Source organism: Ceratosolen solmsi, unplaced genomic scaffold (assembly GCF_000503995.2).
Source record: "Ceratosolen solmsi marchali unplaced genomic scaffold, CerSol_1.0 scaffold8, whole genome shotgun sequence".
Classification (NCBI taxonomy): Eukaryota; Metazoa; Arthropoda; class Insecta; order Hymenoptera; family Agaonidae; genus Ceratosolen; species Ceratosolen solmsi.
In genome coordinates this window covers 1573639-1583701 of record NW_011948439.1, presented here as the reverse complement: position 1 = coordinate 1583701, position 10063 = coordinate 1573639, and positions in this window count along the sequence as shown.

The window sequence follows — 10063 nt, the reverse complement described above, 5'->3', positions numbered from 1 at the left end:
TTTTATCATTTAGATTGAATTTTATTTTATGCTGATTGGAATCGGTCTTTCCTTAAAATACGCTCTGCAAGTGCTGACTGCGTAAAAAGCGATAATTACATTATTCGCTCTTCGAAATGCTTTGATAACTCAGTAACGGAAAGCATAATAGCTTCTGTCAATCATATTGATACTTTACTTCCTCAAAGAGATTACGTGAAAGTAGAATTGCATTTTTTTCGACTACTTCGTACTAAAATAATTCTATCATAACATCATATATATATATATATATATATATATATATCTTTTTTCCTCTTTACCAATCGTCTTTCGTGGCCACTTGTCTTCTGTAAAGGCGCAGTACACTTATTTTATCACTACTTTAGACAGGATACAACATTTTAATAAAAATTATGCAAACACAACAATTAATGGAATACGTAGTCCTTGAACATTGTATTTACTCTACAACAAAAATCCTCGCTTTTAAATTGAAACGATTGTTTACTAGACTTACTAATTTGATTGTAAGTTCAAGTTTCTGACAGTGACGTTTAAAATTTTAGAGAATTTCGTTATTAGGAATTTATGAACAATGATAGGCTATTATAGCATTTAACGGTGTATTTATTAATTATACTAAAAAAGTTCTTATATCCAATCAGTGCATGAATTTTATAAATATAGAACGTAAAATTATACTAATTTAAATTATCAATACATTCTTTCGATTGATTATCCACATCAAAATTTCGTCTACCAAAACTCTATTTATAGTCCCCTATAGTTATTTTGTTCATCTTTGTTTTTTATTTTATAATATTATATGAAAAATCGTTATTAAGCCTGAAGAAAATGAAGAAACCTAAAGATGGTTTATCAGCACTAAAGTCATCCCTTACATATTATCTAAATCATTTGTAAAATTGAATGAATGAAATGGGTTTGATAAAAATACTTTTTACATTGTTAAAATTTATGTGCATTAGCTTTAAAAAAATACTATCATCAACTTGATGTATCATCCATAAAAGTTTAATACGTTTAAAACAAATAGAAAACTTTTGTTAAACAGAGGTGAAGTTTTATATTTACGTCAAGCGATACGAGGTATAATACGTAGGTATTAATTGTCCTTAAAAATAAATTCAAATTTATAAATAACAGTAGAAATTTGTTTTTCACATTACTTATTAAATAAACATTATTTTTACGATGAATAAATTTTTTAGCTTATTATTTTAATGTCATTAGTCATTCGTATACGAAACGCATATTCATTAATATCTGGCAATATATAATATCTAGCAAATCCCGTCTGTTGCTACTACTCCACTTTCTAATTCTCCTAAAGTTTATATGAAATCAAGAAATCCCAGAAAAACTTGGGATTATCGCAATAATGGAAGCCTTCAAAAAGAATGCAATGTGCATTCGCTCGGACTCTCGCGCAACGAAACGAGTCTCGACGGCGAAACGTGACACCGGTTTCGAGAAACGACCAACTTCCTCGCCTTATCAGCACTCACAACATCGCCCGGAACAGCACCCCAAACCTACATATCCCAATCGTCGCCACGGGGCGGAAGTATTTGACCAGTATCACTGGTCGCTCGGTAGACGAGAGCCAAGGGCTCGCATCCCCCCGCGTTCAACCCCCGGCGCACTAATGGCACGCGTGATGCACGGGGCCTTTGTTCCTGGCGCAAGATGGCCCGCAGATTGGCCGCGGCTTTTTGCGTCGGCTGCGCGCGCATTAGGCGCGAGTGTCCCATTAGCCAAGTGGCTTGTATACCTGCGTGCCGAGGTCATCCGTTCCCTCCTCCGTCATCCCTGCCCCCGTCGTCATAATCATCATCATCATCCTCCTCCTCTACCGAGGCCGTAGCAGCCGCTAGCATAAGCCCCCGTTCCCCGCTCGGGAACCTTTATCGCTTCCCCGAAGGCGCGCATGCATTATCCGCGAGATGCGTCGGGGAATCACGTGCGACTGGACCTCGTCGCGTCGCACACCGAGAAATTCCCCCGCGTATCCGGAAACTCGGAACCCGAGAGAAGAACAAAGGCCGGCGCGGGTGGATATATAAATTTAGCCGGGACGGGACGGGCGATGGTAGTAGATAAAAAGTACCCGGGATTGGGTGAAGGTGGAGGTATAGGGGGGGGGGGTGTACTGTTATGCCTGAAACGGAAACGTCGGATGCGCTCTTATTGGGAAAACGAGATGGGATTGGGATCTCGACGCTCAACTATTTCGTTGTCTTCCGACGCCTCTCGTGCCCCTCCTTCTTCACCGACATTCTTCTTAGCTGTACTGCGAGCCGCAAATTCGCGAAATCCGCGGAATCTAATCTCCTCAACTGTAAATCCACCTGGCAATGTCAATCTCGTCGCGAATCTTTCGACGTATTCGATCGTACAATTCACGTGCATTTTCTGCACGCTCCGCGCGTGAGAATTGAGCTTCAATTGAGCTTCAATTGAGCTTCAATTAAGCTTCAAGTGAGCTTGGCTATTGCACGTAAACTAATTTTAATTCGAGGAAAGATGAATCGCAATACGGTACATGCGGTCGTGTATTCGGAAGGTTGGATCGTTGGAAAATGATGGAAAATCTTGTGCTTTAAATACACACCAATGTAACAGCTCTAGCAATGTTACTTACAGTACGCTTGGCGCGAATTGCTTTAAAGTCTGTTTTTCTTAAGCTATCGACGAATCGAGACAAAATTTTACTCGCAATATATAACCAGCTGCACTACCTAAATAACAATCCCTTTCTAAAAATGTTAATGCTTATACTCAATCGTGTAGTCTTTAAGATCCAGTCTATCGTAAAATTTTTGCTTTCAAGCCGCGCAGTTTACGTTATAAAATAAAAAGCTGCTTTCGATATTCTAGTTAAGCTGCTACACCTCTTGTAAAAATGAAACTCCTTCTTTTTATGGGCAAATTCTGATTAACCAATATTAGAAAAAGCTTTATCTTTGAGTAGATAATACTCGAGTCGTAAAACTGGCAGCCTTTCTTTGACGAAGACTTTACGAAGATTAATAAAGGAAAAAGAGAAGAAGGAAAAGAAGAAACGAAGCAACGAGAACAACGACAACTACGAAAAGGTTTGTGATATATTTAACAATACGAGTGAATTTATTTCTTTGAAGAAAAAAACCATAATATATTATACGCAATTAATTATTTGAAGATCAGATCAGCAGCTTAATTAACACTCGTTACTCCCAAATTAAATCCAAGCTCTAATGGAAAAATACTAATATAGACTTATCACTACATGGCTCATTGCGAGTCTTAAATATATTTTATAAACACGTATATAAGGACAATTACATTCGGTACTAAAATACTTAACTAGTTCCTGCTTTTAAACATAAAGATGGTTGGTGGTGAGCCGTTCATTATAACTTGAAACGCTAAGTTCTATATGCTAGCGTATAATTATATATAATCAGAGTTTATAAATTCAGTCTTTTTAAACGAGGATCGAACTTTATCCTTTGATTAGTTAACGCCTTAATAATTACGCATTTCAATACGATCGGACTAAATAGTAAGCTACTTACTAAATAGAAATACGCACACGCGTCTTTATAGCTTTCAGTACAGAGTCGTGTATTTTCTTTTTCTAATTACTGTACGAGTGAATCCAGGAGATTTGCTAATTCGAAATACTAGACTATTTTACTGACTATACAATGGATAAACGAATGCAATTTAAAAATGCTCTTTGATTTACATCAAATTGAAATTCCCTTCCCACATTGCTCGAAGATTCAAACAATGTCAATTCAAACAAAATATTTAAATATTTAATTCGACGAAGCTGAGATTGTCCGACGATACACAGTCGGTCGAAGCTACCATTAAAGCAGAACAAACGCGTTTAATTATTTACTCGAAACATAGGGCCACGCGAGGGTAAACGGAAAATACTGAAAACTACGAGTGATCCAGTACTTTATACTCTAGTTCTATGACGTGGAACGTAAATCAATATTATAAATTAAAAATGAGACAATTAAAAGTATAGTATTTGATCGACTGTTGGCCTTCGAAGAGCACCTTTAAAGGCGCTTAATATTTCTTTTGTCGCTTAATAATTTATAATTAATAAAATAAACAACAATATATTGCTGAACGCTCCAAGCTCGATATTTTTTTAATTATGTCGTTTTATCGATTTTTCGATTTATCGTTAATTGCACACAGGAACATGATTTGGAAAACGATTGTCAAGCTAAAGCTCGACTCATCTAACGTATTTGACAGTCCCAATTTATAACGAAACTGACATGTACTAATGAATTCTTATGTAACAAATCATTATAAGTTAAAGACTAAGTACATTAAAGAACAATATGTTTTTAATTTTTAACAACAATCATTTTTAATGGAATAACGTACAATTCTTCGAGAAAATAATATGTTTTCCAGATAGATAGTAATCTGAATAGAACATTCGTAAAAGAAAATCTTTCCAATTATATGGTTAATTACATCGTGTAAAAAAACAAAAACAAAAACAAAAACATTTTTCTTAATAAAATTAATTATGAGAACATATTTTTTTTTCTTCCTTTCTTAAACAGGCTACTTTTCTTTTATTCTGTATTTAAATCCAAGTGTACTGCTGATTAGATCGAATGTGATTCAATCAGGAAGAAATAGTCGAGTTGAAACAACGGTGATGATGCGAATGTGATTGATTCCATCAAAAAGGAATTTGAAAATGGAGAAAATATTACACGTAGTGATAATCTTTTGAGCATAATTCAAGTGGTTTTAATAGCAGAATTCTTTCTGTTTTACTTGTTCTTCTTCTTGATTGGGCATAATGCCGAATGCGTAAGAGTACCACTGCATTATAATGGTGTTAGAAAAATTCTCACTCCTACGCAAAATAACTAATACTTAATATCCTAATTACGCGATTGGCCGTAATTCGTTTTGTAAATGTAAATAAAAGCAACAATGTGCACACGTTACATATTTATGCGGCAATTAAAACTCTTAAAAAAAAATATATATATATATATATATATATATATATGTGTGTGTGTGTGTGTGTGTGTGTGTATATGTGTGTGTGTATGTGAACTTTTTTATCGGACGCAAAATAAATATCATCCACATGTAGTATCGTCCAAGCGTCATTTCGGTCTGCCTATGTAAATGTTTACACGACTTGCCCGTTTTTGTTTTTCTAAAGCTTTCCTGTCCAATGCAATGAATTCGAGGCGGACCTTTTTGAGTGGCACCGAAGAATTCATGAAGAAAGACCTAAACGAGATAAGAGCAGAGAAGAAAAGTGAAATAGAGAAGAAGATCGTCAAAAAATGCAGCACAACTTCTTCATTTCGATAAAAATGGGCGAGGAAGTGCCAATGCTCGTGTCTAGAATGTTAATTGGAGAAAGACGCCGGGGAAAAAGACCTGTCAACTGTAATGAAAGGCATTAGGATAGAAAAGATACGTTGACGGATGAAAGGTGCGAGGTAAAAAATACGCTGAACTCCCTAAAGGAATAACCTGCATAATACAATATACATCTTTGGCCTTAGGTAGACGGCATAATGACTTTTAGATGGTGTGCCAACCTTTATAATAGGAAAGGAAGGATAGAATAGAAAGGATGTCCACATCAGTGTCAGTTTATTTACATGCATTTAGCTGGCATTCGATGTATAAATAAGCTTAATTTGAATACAGATAATTTATTTCACAATTATTTACATTCTTGAATTCTTGTACATTTTCGTAAGATTAATTAATGCAGATCGCATGCTAATTTAATTCCAAACAATTTTAAAAATATTGCGAGAATTTTTTCTTATTAACTGCGCAATCCCATCGCTAATACACGCGTATTGTCCACGCCCCCCCCCCCGTCTTACTTACTTAAATAAGAAATTCACCAAGTAAAATAAAATGAAAATTATCCCTACAATAACCATTAACATAATATAGTTATTTTTACCGCCATTTCGGTTGAAAATAAAATAAAAGATCATAAATTAGTATGAAGGTACTTGAATTGTTACGTGCATTCGAATAAAATTCTATAAAAGCACATAAAAAGCTGTCATATTTTTGTGGCATTATCGGTAGCATAAATTTCGGGACTTCTCTACTTCTAATGTGCGACTCAGCAATGAAAGATCTTCATTAAAAACCTCTAACTTCATTAGACAAGTGAAAAGCGAGGCCGATTCTCTTGAACGAGATAGAAAAAAGGAGGAAAAGAAGTTGAGAAGGAACGAGCCTCGTAAAATCAGTCGATAAATCGCAATGGGATGGAAACCAGCGATGAAAGCGGAAGTCTCGTTAAAGCTGAACAAGAGGAAGAGAGAGAGAGAGAGAGGGAGAGAGAGAGAGAGAGAGAGAGAGAGAGAGAGAGAGAAGGAAAATAACCAGAACCTAGCAGGTGCAGTGTGCAATGCATGAGACGAATACAAGGACGAGGACGGCAAAGCGGTTGTTATTCATTCGCGACCAAAAATAATGAGCCATAAATTTTCACGGTCTTACGTAATAAATTAACTTGCGCTGAGGCCGCTGGTGCCTCTGTCGATAGTTATAGTCTTGTACTTGCAACTACGGGGAAAGTCGAGAAAAATCTACGCGCGACATCATTACCAGTGAGATCTCCCCTCTCTCTCTCTCTCTCTCTCTCTCTCTCTCTCTCTCTCTCTCTCTCCCTCTCACCCACTCTATCCCTTTGCTGTCCCTCTATCTCATTCTCCGACAATCACATAATACCCTTCATGAATGAAAGATCTCAAACTAGTTCTTTCATTTTCTTCCTTTACATTTCCCAACGTCTTGGTTCGCTTTGTTATATGCGTGTAAGTATACATCGTCATCTTACGGACCGTTAACTTTTAAACTGAAAAGGGATTGTGCACGATATTGAAATTCTGTCTACTTCTTTCATTTATATTTACGTAGTATAAACACAAAGTGAATGTAACTATCAGATAAGACTTTTAACTTTTTCACAGCATTTATTTCATTAACGCATACATAAATCAAAATGAACTTTTATAACCAACAATGCTACGCTTATACATTTAAGACTATATTTTAATTGTTTATTTTTTAAGAATATCTTATTTACACGAACAATACATTAAAATACATTATTTTTATGTTTATCTAGAATGTACATAATTATTTATTAAGCACGTTTATTTATAATTGCCTTAAGGATTCTAGAATGTTACAATAATGCTATTTAAATCTGTTATAAAATATAATAAATCCACATAAGTAATTAATTATTAATAATAAATATATAGCACATTCGTACATTAAATTCGTAGAAGCTTTCGAATATATTTCCTCGTTTCACATTTCCATTCCCATTCGAAAAATATAAACTTTATGTTCTCCTATAAACACGTAATCAACAAATAATCAAGATAAATAGACATTTTACATTTCAATTTAAAATATTTCAAATATTTTATTAGCCCTCTTTTTCTTTAAGTCAATTACAATCGAGTCAATAACACTAACTGAGAATGACAATATTTTAAACAAGAATCATTACTTTATATTTAAAATTTTAAAGAAAAATAAATTTATTTTCATACACATGGATATATACGTTAATTGCTCGCAACTTTAAACCTTAAAAAAATCTTTTCATAATTTAACTTATAAGGAATTTTATCGATTCTTTGACACAAAAAAAAAAATAAACAAAAAAAAAATCAAAAGAATATTACAAAGAAAACCTTTAATTTATTATAGTTAGCAACTCATTCAGAGCAAATAATATTTACAATTTTATGGCACAATAAGAACAATACAAATATCATCTTAATAATTAGTATTAGAAAATTTTTTTTATTATAAATTAATGCGTTTCACTGTATTATTCGGTAATAAATCATTTAAATGTTAACAAATATCATTTATTGGTTAAGTTTTATTCCAAAACTACTTTATATTTATTATGCTCTATTAAATAAAAATGTTCAAAAGAATCTACTGTAAAACTAGTGGAGATAAAAGATGTTAAAAGTTATAAAATAACAATAACAGCAATAAAAAAAAAAGAAAATAAATAAATGAAATAAAATAAAAAAAAAAAAACGCAGTTTAGCATTAGTCATATTCTTACGCTTTGATGTGTGATTTCCTACTTAATATCTTAACTTGCATTATTATTCAAAGTGGCACATTCTCTTAAACAAAATCTATACGTATTATTTAAAAATGCGTATGTAGTCATAAATGAATTAATTCAAAAGCAAGTAGAATCAATTATGTAAATTTGAGCATTCTCTTACAACAATTATTATTTTATTTATAAATTTTTGCTATTAAAAATGTTAATTCGAATTTTAATACATAATACGTTATTAATTATATACCACTTTATGGGCTAAATAATTTTTCGAAAAAATAACGTCAAGTATAATTGATATCATAAATTCTTATCTATTGTATGTAGGGATATGGAAAAAGGTATTTGTAAAGCATCATAATAAAAACGGTAATTAATAAATTTATTATTTTCTTAAATTTTATACCTTTTTTTTAAACTTTATTTCTTATATGCATTCGATATGCATTCAAATCATATTAAAAATCATAGGAAATTTTGCGATGGAAGTCAAATAAATTTTATTATCTAGTTTAATTATCGTGTACGTCAATTGGAAATATTTTCGTAGTTTAGTATTGTTTTACAATCGCTCGTATTTTTAAAAGAATATTTTAACTTTTTTATTCGAAACCTAATTTGCTACATGTATTACTAATGCATAAAACGTCCCTTTTCCTTAATGAAGCCTAAATTCTATTGTTGAAATAGCCAATACTTTGCAACACAACCACAATCTTATTATTACGTAAAAGCATTACTGGTGCTGTAGATTAATCAGGTAAAAATAGGAGTCGATACTTATAAATTGGTCGCACGCACTCGAATAAAAGTTCAAGAGGCAACTTCCTATACGAGAACCGATGTGACGATCCATGAATTTCAAATCTTAGGAATAATTAATGCGCGAGGAAAGTTCAACAAAGTAGCCACCGCCGGAGGATCTATTTCTCATGAGATATCGACGTTTGCTTAGTCTAAGAGTAAGGAATGCGCAATTAGATCTCGATCGAATTCTTCGTTTATTTTTTTTTTCGTTTTTTTTTTTCTTTTTTGTTTTTTTTTTTTTTTTTTGTCTTTTGTTTTTTTTTTTTTTTTTTGCTTTTTGTTTGTTTTTTTTTATCAAATAGCTACATGGAAGGAGCTACGGAAAGAAAGAAAAGGAAGACCAGATATGAAACTCTCTCGGCTTTAAGTCATTCCTTAAACATAAAGAGATGCAAGCAATCAGTGTGCAATTCCGGGCAATCATTTGAAATAACTAGCTTTCGCGCGGTCGTAAAATTGACTTTTGACCTTGCCAAATATTTTGAAATACTTGTTACCGAGGACATTCTTAGGCCTGATTAAGTATCTGGCTGTGCACTAAATCTCTCTCGCAATATTCTTTCCTTCGACCGCAATTTCATTGGGGCTCCGACGAAACTGTACGCCTTACACGATGCAATTCGTCGATGACTTCGCGGAAGTGAAATTAAACCCGCACTTTTCCATACGACTCTGGATTCCTTACTGTTTTTACGGGGGAGGGGGATGGGGATGGGAATGGGGATGGGGATGGGGATGGGGGGGGGGAGTAAGAAAGAGAAAAAAACGGAAGTAGGATACGTTTAATGCGTCGAAAGATGACTGCTGACGTTCTTTTTTTCTTCTACTTTTTATAGCCGCGCGTTTTTATAGACCAAACTCTCGTGCAATTGTATAAGGCTCCCGTAATAAAATAATAGCTCTAGGCGATAGGAGTTGAGAACTCAAGATCCTCCTGCCCGACATCTTCTGCTATCTACACACGGAACATTGGCATCTTACCTCTTTTTCTTCTTTCTTTGAATATATCTATCTCCCCTTCAGTCTCTTGCACTCGGCACTTGGCTCTCACTCACTCACTCTCTCTCTCTCTCTCTCTCTCCCTCTCTCTCTCACACACACACACACACACTCGCCTTATCG